The sequence below is a fragment of the Patella vulgata genome, chromosome 8, assembly GCF_932274485.2.
Source record: "Patella vulgata chromosome 8, xgPatVulg1.2, whole genome shotgun sequence".
Classification (NCBI taxonomy): domain Eukaryota; kingdom Metazoa; phylum Mollusca; class Gastropoda; family Patellidae; genus Patella; species Patella vulgata.
Genome location: NC_065886.2, coordinates 44,504,304 through 44,517,349, shown reverse-complemented (window position 1 = coordinate 44,517,349; position 13,046 = coordinate 44,504,304). Strand labels below are relative to the sequence as shown.

Sequence of the window (13,046 nt, the reverse complement as noted above, 5' to 3'; positions counted from 1 at the left end):
AAAATGGGCCGGTGAACTGGATACAAATACTGCAGAAAAATCAATTAATGCATGGACGACCTAGTAGGTGACGGATGCCCGGGCCAGTTTTAATTGGCTGGCTGTATTTAATGACCGAAAATACAGAGCTCCGGCATGAAATTTAAAGTTCCCATACAAAGCCCGGAACCTGTTTTCATTACTCTAGTTGGTATAGTAAAAGTAGAACGTTAAAACTCATTTCTAAGGGATAAACAATACGAGGTTGCGTGGACAAATTGGTAGTGTCCATTAAAGATCCCCTAGTCTTTGAAGAAGGAATGGGCTAAAATGCCGCCTTTCTGGCACAAAAAAAATATTTCTTGTGACTTTATTATATTGACGATATCATTATTTTGCTTATATATTATTTATAATGTATCGTTGTTGGTCGAGAAAGTTCATCTGGATTTCCCGATGTGGTCCCCTTGTCGATAGTGTAGGATGGAAGACCGGGCAAGGAACAGCGTATATAATGTTTTAGATGGGACGAAAACTCAGTCCAGTGTACACACTGGTATGCACGTAAAAGAACCCTTGGCAGTTCGAACTCGATATAAGAGTAGGCCAGGGCGCCGCTCTCCGGATAAAATTTTCCTCATAGCCAACTGTATGACGTATGCCCGTCTTCAATAGCCCAGTCGTATCAGAACAGCAGAACGTTAAACCTCATTTTATCTCTTACCGTTGACTATAAATGAGTGTTCCATCAGGGTGAATTCTAATATACATGTTAGGTATAGTTATATCATGTTGATGTTCAGTTTTGGCATCAGGAAAGAAGAGGTCTGGTACCCAGAATGAATCTAGACGTCTATAATTCGTCTGTATAGGATGTGGGATAATATCTTGTTTTAATCTAGGATCCAGCCACGACTGCCGAAAGTATAGACTCATGCTGTATTCCTGAAATAATTAACACGATTCATTTTAAATATTGTTTTGAAGTTGGGTTGTCGTCACTAGAAATCTTATGTCTTTTATTTGTATAAAAAAAAATATGACTAACAACTAAAAACAAACCTTTGTGAATATGATTTCCTTACGTTAAATGTGAAATTTTACCCCAAGTACCTGGGAGTTACCTATTTCTGATTTGTTCTATGTACAAAATGGTATATTTATACAATTAGGATGTCCGTTCACTAATTTCTTATAAGTAATAACTTGAAATTACCATAGATAAAGCGTTGACGGGTCCCAGTGCCAAGATATCAAAATCTATACTCACGACCGTTGGTTCGCCTGAAAATAATGAAACAGAAAACAGTAATATTGCATGGAAGGGAATCGAATTGTCCAGAACGCTTAAATTTTGTTCAAATAGCAGTCGCTTGTCTAATATCAAATTGTGCTCAACGTCTTATATCAAAATCAACAGGGTTTAAATATTTTATATTGACATATTACATAAAGAGAGTCAATTGATGCTAGTGCTCAATGCCTAATACCACAATGTGTAGAATGTGTAATATAAAAATCAAGAGTGTAAAAACATTTTCCTATTGGCATATACATGAACAATTGATGCTAGTGCCCAAAATACCAAAATATGTATAAGGTCTAATATCAAAATCAAAATGGTCTCAAGACTTTCCAATTAGAATATTTCTTTAACTAAATTCAAAATACCACTGCAGTGTTTTTAAAATGACGTATTATAAGAGTGACAAATTAAATGAATGAATGAATCGATTTCTTATTTGATTTGTTCCGTAAGGGACAACCTGCAATAGTGATAGAACAAATGTTTTTCTTTAAATTATTTTTGACATTTTCTTGAAACAAACCATCAAGGACAAAACGAGCTATAGCTCCAGTCAGTTATTTAGTACAACTAATGATAGCTAGACTAATTGAAGTTGCATTAATGGATTCTCAATTATAATAGAACCGTGATAAACATCGCGTCAGTAATATTCTAATTAATTAGCACCGTACCTGTAATTGTATATGGTCCAATGCTTGGGTCATAATTAGAAGCATTGAACAGCTGATCGAGGACTTCTCTTTCTGTAATCAGCCCATGACTTTAATAAACAAAACAAAATATTATAAGCTCTATCAACGTAAAATTCGCAAAGAGTAGTTGTGAACCCGATATGGCGTACTTCCGTCTTGATTAGACCATTTAATACAGCAAGGTATGGTGTTAAACCCCCTTTCATTTACTGTAGTTTATAAAGTTGTTGACCCTTTCTACACAAAGCTTGACTAAACGTCCCTGAATATGTTAAATATTATATACAACGGAGAAATTAACAAAAGAATAGATAAAACTTCACATTAACAAGTACGAGCCTACTGAACCAGGACTTGACAATACGATGTCATCGCATCCATCTTGGAAGTACACGCAACATGCAAACGAATAGGCGTACCAATTTTTATGTCCATTTTCTTCAAATTAACGGACCAAATTAGGCATTTTTTGAGTGTATCCCAAGAACAAGAAGGACAAGAAGGAGATTAACATGTGTATAGAACCAGTTCCTAGTTTAGAAAGCTTGCCATCCGGTAATTTCAAAGAGAGTGGTGCATCCGTGCTGATATTATTACAAGGTCACCTTTGTATATAGCTGCTGGGTTGGATGGCTAAATGGTTAGCGTGTGCGCGCTGTATCATAAAGTCTGTCATTGAGTCAACTGGCGTGGTTTCGATTCCTCGGTTGTACGTGACAAGGAGTGGGGTCGTCTGTCCAACCTCGCGTGTTTTTCTCCAGTTCCTCCGATTTCCTCCCACTACTAAAGACCCCTACGCGAAAAGCGAATTATTGAAATAAAATTAAACCATATGTGTTAGTCCCGAAATGACCTAGCTTGTGTCGAGTGAAAGTTAAACCCCATTTCTCTCTGAAACAAACCCAATAAATCTTACCATTACACCAGCAATCACATCTTTCAAATAGTACATGACCTGGAAAAACTGAATAGATGGGCTAAAACATGGCTGGTATCCTTTAACCGCCTTAAAATCGAAACATTGATACTAACTAACAAGAAAAATCCCCCTCTTCCAGCCCTCAGATTTGGTCAAATTCCTATAACATCTTGGCTTAATCCTTCAAACTGCAAATGACATTCGCATGTATATTCAATTATTAATAAAACAAGCAAACTAATTAACTCTTTACGGTCACATAAATATAGGCTTAATCGGAAGTCGAAAATCCCTACAAACTTTTACACTTTCTTTGTTTTATCTTATTTTACTTCCTTTCGATTACTGTGATGTTGTCTGCCATGAGTGCATCTATGGTCATACTAACAAACTAGAAAACTTACAGTTAGACCCACTTAGAACTATAAGTGGAGCTGTAAGGGGTACGAGCCATAAAGTCTTATACAACAAAGCCGGGATTATAACGCTACAAGAAAGACGCAAACGACACAAACTGACACTTATTCATAAAATTATTAATGATCTAACACCTGCATACCAAATACTTATCATCTATGGTATTCACAATACCAACGTAGAATAACAAATTTTTCGAACTCTTTTGGACCCTCTTGAACAAAAGGACTGAACAAACTTGATATCAATATAAGAATTTCTCTGTCTCTGACTACTTTCAAACAAAAAGTAAAACTAAATGATCTTATTATTCTAAATCCATTTTTACAAGGCAAAAGAAACAATCAGATTGTACATAGCAGATTGTGGCTTTCTTGTAGCGACATTTTACGACATATCTTCGAGTAGCCATCATGCAGTTGCGTTCATCGATTTGAAGATTCTGAACATTTTCTCTGTTGGTGCCCATTTTATTCAGATTCCCGATAAAACTCAATAAATCTTTCACCATTACATCAGATTAAATCACTTCTGTTTGGTATAGATAATCAGGCTGCAACTACATCTTTAAAATAGTACATGAATACTTTGATGTCTCCAGCCGTTCCAGTATTTTATTTTCTTTTCTGAACAATTTTTAATCATGTTATAAAATAGCGCTTCCTCTTTTTTATTTGTTATAAATAGTGTATACAATTTGTTTTCTTGACATCATGATTTTCCCCCATTATTTCATATGTACATAGCAGGTCTGTTTATAATATGTTCTATATTCCTTGTATGATGAGAGGAGCGATATAGACTATGCAGGGAAATCCCTATGGACGTTCTCAGCCAACGCAGGAATCGAACACGGGACCTCCAGGTTAGCAAGCCAACGTCTTACTCACTGAGCCACCGTGACTCTAGCTAATAACATGCATTATGTGCGTGTTGCAGGATCGTGACTATTTTTAGTAGGGTTTTTTTTACATTGTCACTGATACAGGTGATATAATGATAATGATCACAGTTATGCAACCAGGTTCATAAAGAGATGATTTACAATCTCATAAAATTAATGATCACTAATCACATCATTATATGGCTTCACTATTTTCTCGGGGCTTCCATTGTGCAACCTTTATGGACAATTTCAAACAGACTCTACTTATTCACTGGCGTGTCTGTGTTGCATGGAACACATATGAAACTGTAGGCTAAGATTAAAGACAGTGTGAAATTGTTATTACTTTAATGCACAAATTGTTATTATCCTCATGCACAAATTGTTATTGTTCTAATGCACAATTTTTTATTATTCACATGCATAAATTGTTATTATTCACATGCATAAATTGTTATTATTCTCATACACAAATTGTTATTATTCTCAAACACAAATTGTAATTGTTCTAATGTGCAATTTTTTATTATTCTATTACACAAACTGGTTTTATTCTAATGCACAAAAAATGTTATTATTGTAATGCACATATTGTCATACTAATGCACAAATTGTTATTATTCTTATGCATAAATTGGTACTGTTCTAATGCGCAAATTGTTAAAGAATGGTGCACTTTGTTCGGCCCACGTGATACACTACTACTAATACCTGGTGCTTTAACGTCTGCTTCCACGGAAGTGATATCGCAGACAATGCGATACACATTATTATTTTCATTATATAGTAGATCCTGAATCTCCCTTTAAATAGTAAATAATATATTTCAGAAATAAAAGGCATGTATATATATTAATGAATATCGACTGCGGGACTGTTATGGGTATTGGTTTACTGATATCTAATATAACGAGTATATGATATTTGACGATCTGGATATGTTTAAATTAAGAATATGAGCATATAATGTTGGTTTACTCGACACAGTGTTTATCATAGGACAGACATGAGATTAAATGCTGACAGATACTTTAACAGAATTATTAGTTTTAATCTTTGAATTTCACATTCGGTATTTAATGAGTTCTGAAATTCGTCGTTTCGGAGCTAAAACGTAAAAAGAGATTCTGTTATATTAGATATAAAAAACTTTAGTATAAATTCTATATTAAAGAATAATATAGTAAATAGAAAATATCCGTGTATTACCATACTTTTTTTTTAATTTGAATAAAAACAGGGGAATATACGGGCTATTCCTATTTTTCTCATTTTCTCTTATCTAGTGACATTCAATTATTTTTTTGAATTGTCAGATATCCTCTCACAGTCGCATATAACAACCTTTGTTCTTCGAATTAATTATCAATGAACAGAAATTTGCCCGTGTATCTGTTATCGCTCGTTACTTCAGTCAGTTATATAGAAGATCAACTCGTGTTTCCTTTTGCTTTTGTCACCTCCGTTTCGTCAAATATGCGTTACGCATCTATCGTAGCAATGATCTCTGTGTTAAAATTATATTTGGAACCTGTTTAACCAGTTCTATCACATATGTGATAATGATTGACACCAATATTGTCCTTTAAATACGTACACAACACGATAAGTAGTAGGCTTCCTACTTTGATGTTGTGACCAAGGGCTGGACCCCAAGCGCTACTTATCTTGTTCTTAATCATTTTCTTCTTGGGGCGACGCTCTTAGAAAAGAACATAAGGCTCCGCCAATCCAAGTATGATCGACGTACTTCAATTTTTGTTAAGATGCCAAATTCCAATATGACGGCGATGACGTCATGCTATGGACGCTTGTACTTGATATTAGAAATATGATACTTTCAGACGAAGATATATTTTGTACGCCGACTAATTTTTCATGGCGAATTTTCTTTTCCACCGCCTACATATAATAGTGTGCGCAACACACTTTGTCCGTGTATTTTCGTGTACTATTTGGTTTTCATCGCTTCGAACTTGGATGATTTTTGTTTGGTGGTAATAATGGGAGCCACGGTGGCTAGGTGGTTAAGACGCTGGCTCGCTAGCCTGGAGGTCGGACGTTCGATCCCTGCATTAGCCGAGAAAGTTCATCCAGATTTTCCGACGTGGTTTCCCCTTGTCAGTGGTGCAGAACAGAGGGCTGTCTAGTCCTTCGGATGATACGAAAAACCGAGGTCCCGTGTATACATTGGAATGCACGTAAAAAATCCCTTGGCAGTTGGAATTCGATATAAGAGTAGGCGATAGTGCCGCTGCCCGGGCAAAATTTCCCTCATATCACACTGTATGGCGTATGCCCGTCTTCATTAGCCCAGTATAGGAGCAGAACAGTAGGACGTTAAACCCCATTTCATTTCATTTCATTTCTTTGTTTGGTGGTAATGGAATACTAGTATAGAATTATGGACCGTATATAGATGGACAGGCAACGAGTCCCGTTGGTTGGTTTCTCCAGTTTAGAACTTTGAAATTTCCAAATGCAGCAGTTGAAAAATGTGAAATGATCGATTTCAATATTTTCGTAGTTTTTGTAAATATTTTGGTTTTGCTTATTACTCCACATTCCTGCATGTATGAAGGATTTTAAAATTATGAAACTAAAGTTCGGGTATAATACTGTCCGGAATGTTGATTAATTGTGAAGAAGTAAAAATTAAAAGAGTGTTTTAGTAGTTTTGTTTTTAACGAAAACTCGACATGTTTTGGGGTTTTTTTTTCGGATTCACATGGGCGCGTCCAAAGTGAACAAAGACGATGCGTTGATACATTTACACCCCAATCATCAGTGAGTATAGTAGTCCATGTATGGTTTGCCGTGGCACAGAATTCTAACGGCTTAGTGGACGTTGCCTATCCATCTATACAACGTCCATGATAGAACACTTGGAGTCCACGACAATCTCCATTACTCTGTGTCTATTTACGCGTAACAAATGAAGTCGTATTTGCAGTGATTTTATTACCACAATTCAGGTGCCAGGGCGATTTATTCTTGTGCTTTGGTGATATTTTTGGACTAAAAACATATTCAAACTGTTGTCTTTCAAAAGTTTGTTTCAAATCCCTCGTAAAAGATTGCAAATCGTAAACAATTACTCAAAGCCATGAAAATCTACTTGTGCACCTTCGTTTGTCACTTGACTTTATTGTAGCGAGGATCCATTACAGGTTGTATTTGCCGTTACTCGCTATCCATTTACCATAAATATCGAAGCCGAAGTAAATTCTTGGTTTATTCGCTGTCATCGTCTTTTTCTGCCGTTTAATCTGCTGTATGTTTAAGTTTAACCGCTAGCCATTTGATCAAAACTACGAAACTCTCTTTACGTCATTCGAGCAGACAGGCCGACGTATTGTGAGTTAGTTATACCCTTACCGTTTTTTCCTGTTTGCGCCACATGGTGTTTTACAGGGAACCCGGTATCTTCATAAAAGCCTAATTTATCGAAACAACTACCGTATAAAAACGTTTGTTAGAATGCATTTTTAAGCGCCATAACACAGCGTGGTCCATATCGAGCCCACCAAAGCGGTTCAACATGGCGTCCTTCCAAGAAAATTGCGTTTGTATTTAACGCTCGTGGTGGATCGAGTGATCTGTGAGATTATATCTTCATCTGATGTAGACATTTTCGTTATGGATTATCAAAGAAGCGGACAAACACCCATAAGATAGATTGTAGATAATTCGATAAATTCATTTTTCATTTGAAGTTAAACAATATAGATATGTCGATATAGATAACTGACTGTGACATTTAAAAGTTAAAATAATAAGAAGTCTATCTTTAATAAATGAAATTTTTCAACTTTTTACACGATAAATAAAGTTTTTACCCAAATATCTGGAAGGTCATCGATATATCAACTATGCTATAATTGGTGATAAACATCAAATATGGAGGTTAGTTATGTTTTTATAGTGACGTCTACACCCATTAATGATTAAAATGGAATCTCGATTGTGTTATTAAACTGCAAATCAGATATTTACTTATTTTAAAAAACGTATTTCTTCAGCCATTCAATACGAAATTAGTTAGATATCCCAAGCGAAATTAAGATGGAATTTTAATTCGATTAACAAAAATATTTTTGCTGTATATTTACATCGCTATTTCAAGCGCCAGTTGAGTACATATAAAACATCGACTGTCCAAAACTGCGTTACAATTAGGTCCCCCATCGTAACTGCCACAAAGTATGTAGTGAATTTCTTTATAGTCCACATTTTAAAATTATGCGAACTCGTTTACCATTGAGATTAAGTTGGATGTGTTGATTAGTGTTTGATCCAAAACCGGAACTAAAATCAGTAAACAAACCGACTTCCGCTAAGTATTTCTAAACGAACATTAAATTGTTTGGATTGTACCCCATCACCTTTATAACACATCTGGGGCCGGGTGCGCAAAATCAGGAAGCCACGGTGGCTAAGTTAGTAAGATGCTTCCTCGCCTGCCTGGAGGGCGCGTGTTCGCGCCCGGTGTTGGCCGAAAAAGTTCCTTCTGATTTTCCGGCGTGGTTTCAGTGGTGTGGGACAGGGGGTCTGATGAGGACGGTTGTCTAGTCATTCGAATGAGACAAAAACTGAGGTCCCGTGTGCACATTGGTGTACACGTAAAGATCCCTTGGCAATTGGAATTCCATATAAGAGTATGCCTTATTGCCGCTGCCCGGGCAAAATGACCCTCATAGCACACTGGATGGCGTATATGCTCGTCTTCATTAGCCCAGTCGGGACAAAACAGTAGGACGTTAAACCGTATTTCAAAAACAGTAACGGGTCGTTATCTTGCTAACATGTCGTTTGTTAACAACCGTTAAATTTCTGTTGCTGGAAAGTCAATTTCATTAGCCGTTAGCTAACGGACTGATTAAAGTTAATCCAAGAGAAGACTCTTTGTTTATTGGCTGAATTGTACATTTTATATTTAATGTAGATGTATAACAACTTCATACAAGTTAGTATTAACAAGAAACTGAAGAAAGTAGGACAACTGTGCAGTCTGTTTACAAAACTTGATTAAAGACAAAACGCTATAAAAATATATATATAGTACTATAGTATTTTCCTAGAAAATGTAGCATAAACCTGTAGGAAAAATTATAGGATTTGCACCACATAAACTGGAATATTTGGACCGTTGAATACTATACAATTTCATCCTGTAGAAAATGGGAAATTGTAGCCATTGTGTTCGATATTACAACTGCAAGAGATTTATCTCCTTTAAGGGAGGGGGGGGTGGTTAGCACGTGCGCGTTGCGCGCTGTATCATAAGGCCTTTCATTGAGTCAACTGGCGTGGTTTTGAGTTCCCGGTTGTACGTGACAAGGAGTAGGGTCGCCTGTCCAACCTCGTGGGTTTTCTCCGGATCCTCTGGTTTTCCTCCCATTGCTAAAAACCCCTACGAGCAAGCGAATTATTGTTATAAAATCGAAACATAATGTTAGTCCCGAAATGACCTGGTTCGTGTTGAGTGGACTTTTACTCTCTCTCCTCTCTCTCCTCTCTCTCTCTCTCTCTCTCTCTATATATATATATATATATATATATATATATTACGAATTACAACAAGTAGAATTTACGAAAAATAAATAAAAAATAAAAAAAGAGCCCTCAAGAACTTAAAAATCTTCAAAAGACCTATTGTCGGAAAATAATGATAATCGGCTCGATAGATGGCAATTGCATACTAGTCTAACATATGTATGGTTATTATACAACTAGGGATTTTAAATATTTATTCATTTTTAACATCGATATTTTCTTTCATTATATATATCATTAACATGAGAATATGACTGCATGTATCATACCGATGTTTCAAATTAGTTTTAACATCGGTTTAAAGGAGCTAAATCGTTACTCTATGGCACCCAGAAATGGACACAAATGGGTCGCAACGCAAATAATAATGTAATGTGGATGTTTATAAATTGATTTGCGTTCAATCATTTCTGTTTTTACTGTAATTTCTAATCAGTTATTTTCGGTGAAATACGCTAAGAGTGCATATTGAATGGCAGTCTTTGGCGTCTGGTTATTCCAGTCTACTCCGACAGTCTTCCCTTGTGAGATATGTTTAGCCTCGTTCATCCAATCACTTCATTACAAATGGCGCTCGAAAGCATTCTGGCACGCCATTCTTGTGTCCAGTTAAAATTTTTCGCTGTGTCTTAAATATTGAATAGCAGAAGCCTACCTTTTCATAGCAATATTACAGCATTAATGGTGGTTAAAATTGACCAATAAGTCGCGTTTGCAATGTGAATGATACTGAGTTAAAGACTTAGCTACTTTAAACATCCTTGATATAGTGATAGACAAAGATCTGACAACAGTGCCAGATTTAAATGAAGAGAGACCATAGTCTATGCCACTTTATGAGACTCCTCCCTTTCCCACACCCAGGATGAAGGTATGTTTTAAACAAATTGAACTTCGTCGTGGATGATGCTAGAAGTTTAAAGCCAGGCTGACACTTGCACGACTTTTGGCCACGATTTTGTCGTGGCAAGTCGTGCCATTTTGGGGCACGAACTGGGAGGCTCCCGCACTGTTCACGACTAGTTCACGACGAGTTCACGAATGCGTGCCCATTAGTGTCCACATTGACACGAATTGGCACGACGAGTTCACGCATAGTTTGTGCATAGTTTGCGCATTGTTTACGCACTTCCCGCATTGGCACGACGAGTTTGCGCAATTCGGACGGTGTCGTACCGACGTGGGCACGCCATATAAAAAGGGGGCCTCCCCAACCCCTGGTCATTTTTGGATAGGCTGTGGAAGAGACAACATGCTGAATGTCAGAGACACAATCATTGCAAAGAAGAGAAGACGCACCCTTCCGCATCGTCCCGACGAGTCACGAACAGTGTGCGTATAGTTCACGACCCAGTCGCTAAATTTTGTCGTGACCAAATTTTGAACATTTCAAAATTCTCGTCCCGACATGGCACGCAGTCACGACGGGTCTACGCACACTTCACGCCAGTTTACGACTAGTTTACGACTCGAGTCGTGCCAATGCGTGCCACGGAATCGTGCAAGTGTCAGCCTTGCTTAAGACTACAGTGCACGTAACGCGAGACTTTCACTTGGGCTACAAATACAATTTAGTGCGAAAGGGTTTCGACGGGTTTACGATATATCTACACATTCCGAAATTCGTAGACCGGCCACGAAAGTTTTGACAAACAAAAACAAAACGCTCGTGGTCGAGCTAAGAACTGCTACAAACAAAACGAATGTGTAAGAACTAAATAAAAATCATTCTCGGACTCCAGGAACCATCTGCGATTTATCTACGAATCGGGAAAAGTTTGTATTCTGGACAATTCGTGAGATTCGCAGCCCACGTGAAAGCCTTGCATAAGCAATGCTTATGGCGGTGTCAAAAATATCAAACACCTTCGACACTATCTTTAAAGGGCATTTAGTGAAAATAATATATAATAACAGACAGCTTTATGGATAACATTCACTAGGTTTTATTAACTGCAACGCATTTATAAAAAATATAGAAGTTTTGAATCAATAACTATGGGTGTTATAATACACATCAATATTATCATTAAAAATATACTGGCGGATCTCAATCATGTTTATGATTACGATGATTATTGTTTCCAATAGATGTCTTTTACCAATTTTGATTTAAAGAAAATAAAATTCAAAAGATTACCTTGCTCTTAGATAATCCAATAGAAAAACAATCAGAACCGTGAGAGCATCCATCATTATTACAGCATCGAATCTTTGTCGATATCTTTTTTTCTTGTTATAGTGAATCCAATACAGGGACAACGCCCATAGCCAGTTATCCCAATACAATAATCATAGGTTCGATTGTGAGCAGTTTATGAATTTGATTTCCGTGATGATTTAGCTGTCGTGCGCTCAACACCGTGTACTTCTTCTGTGTGTGTGTGTGTAATGTATAGTCGTTTACATAGATAGATAAGGTGTTTATCGATTTGCCGACAGTTCCTTGCGTAGATAATTATAATAATGTCCAAGATTTTAGATTTGGATTTACTACATCCTGAGCTTTAGTCATTTAAGCAGATGAAATCTATATAGATATAGACTAGCAACTAATTAAGAAAATATATTAATGGATAATAAATATATTAGCATCTAATTTAAAGGGACACACCATGCACTTACACAGCGTGAATTGAAATTTTTTATATCATCTAAAAAGAAAAAGCACAGATCTATATTTCGTTTCGTTTTTTATACTTTCGATGGCCTACACTACATGAAGATCTGACCGGTTGTAGCGATAGGTCGCGTCAGAGGTCATACGACCCGCTTTTGACCTATGATGTCAGACATTTGATTAACCAATCAGCCTTGATGTTACTAGTGGATTACCTACAGTTCCGTGCAAAACACGCCTAAAGCTCGCCTTAACAGACCGTTTCATTGGCTAATACCTCACACCATCCAGACGCGTCAATGACAACAACTCTTCCAGATCCTAGTGTAGTAAAGACAAGTAAAACGAAATTTTGAACTATAAAAAACGAAACGAAGTAGGATCTGTTTAAATCAGATTGGGTGCGTATAGGGGTCAATAGCAGGAAAGATATCACGATGTCAGTAAGGTAATATGTCAACATTATTGTGATCGTTGAGATGATTTTACCCCTGAAATAAACATTTTTTCTGAGTTAATTCTATCAACAATGTGTCGTCATTTCTTATTAACGTTTGCGGTATGATAATGATATGCTGAAGCATTGTCAACATATTCCATTTCTCCGTTATATAATGTCGACATAGCGAATGGCGATAAATGGATGTCGAAAAAACGCACACTTACGC

General features: G+C 36.7%; 1 long non-coding RNA gene across 1 annotated transcript; it reads right to left on the bottom strand.

Moving 5' to 3' along the window:
* Window positions 1–715: 715 nt before the first annotated feature.
* Window positions 716–12,085, bottom strand: LOC126830069 (uncharacterized). Its single transcript, XR_007683690.1, has 4 exons — window positions 11,899–12,085; window positions 1,960–2,048; window positions 1,196–1,263; window positions 716–924 (listed from the first exon to the last, which is right to left on the bottom strand). It is a non-coding gene; the product is annotated as an uncharacterized LOC126830069 (long non-coding RNA).
* Window positions 12,086–13,046: the final 961 nt, after the last annotated feature.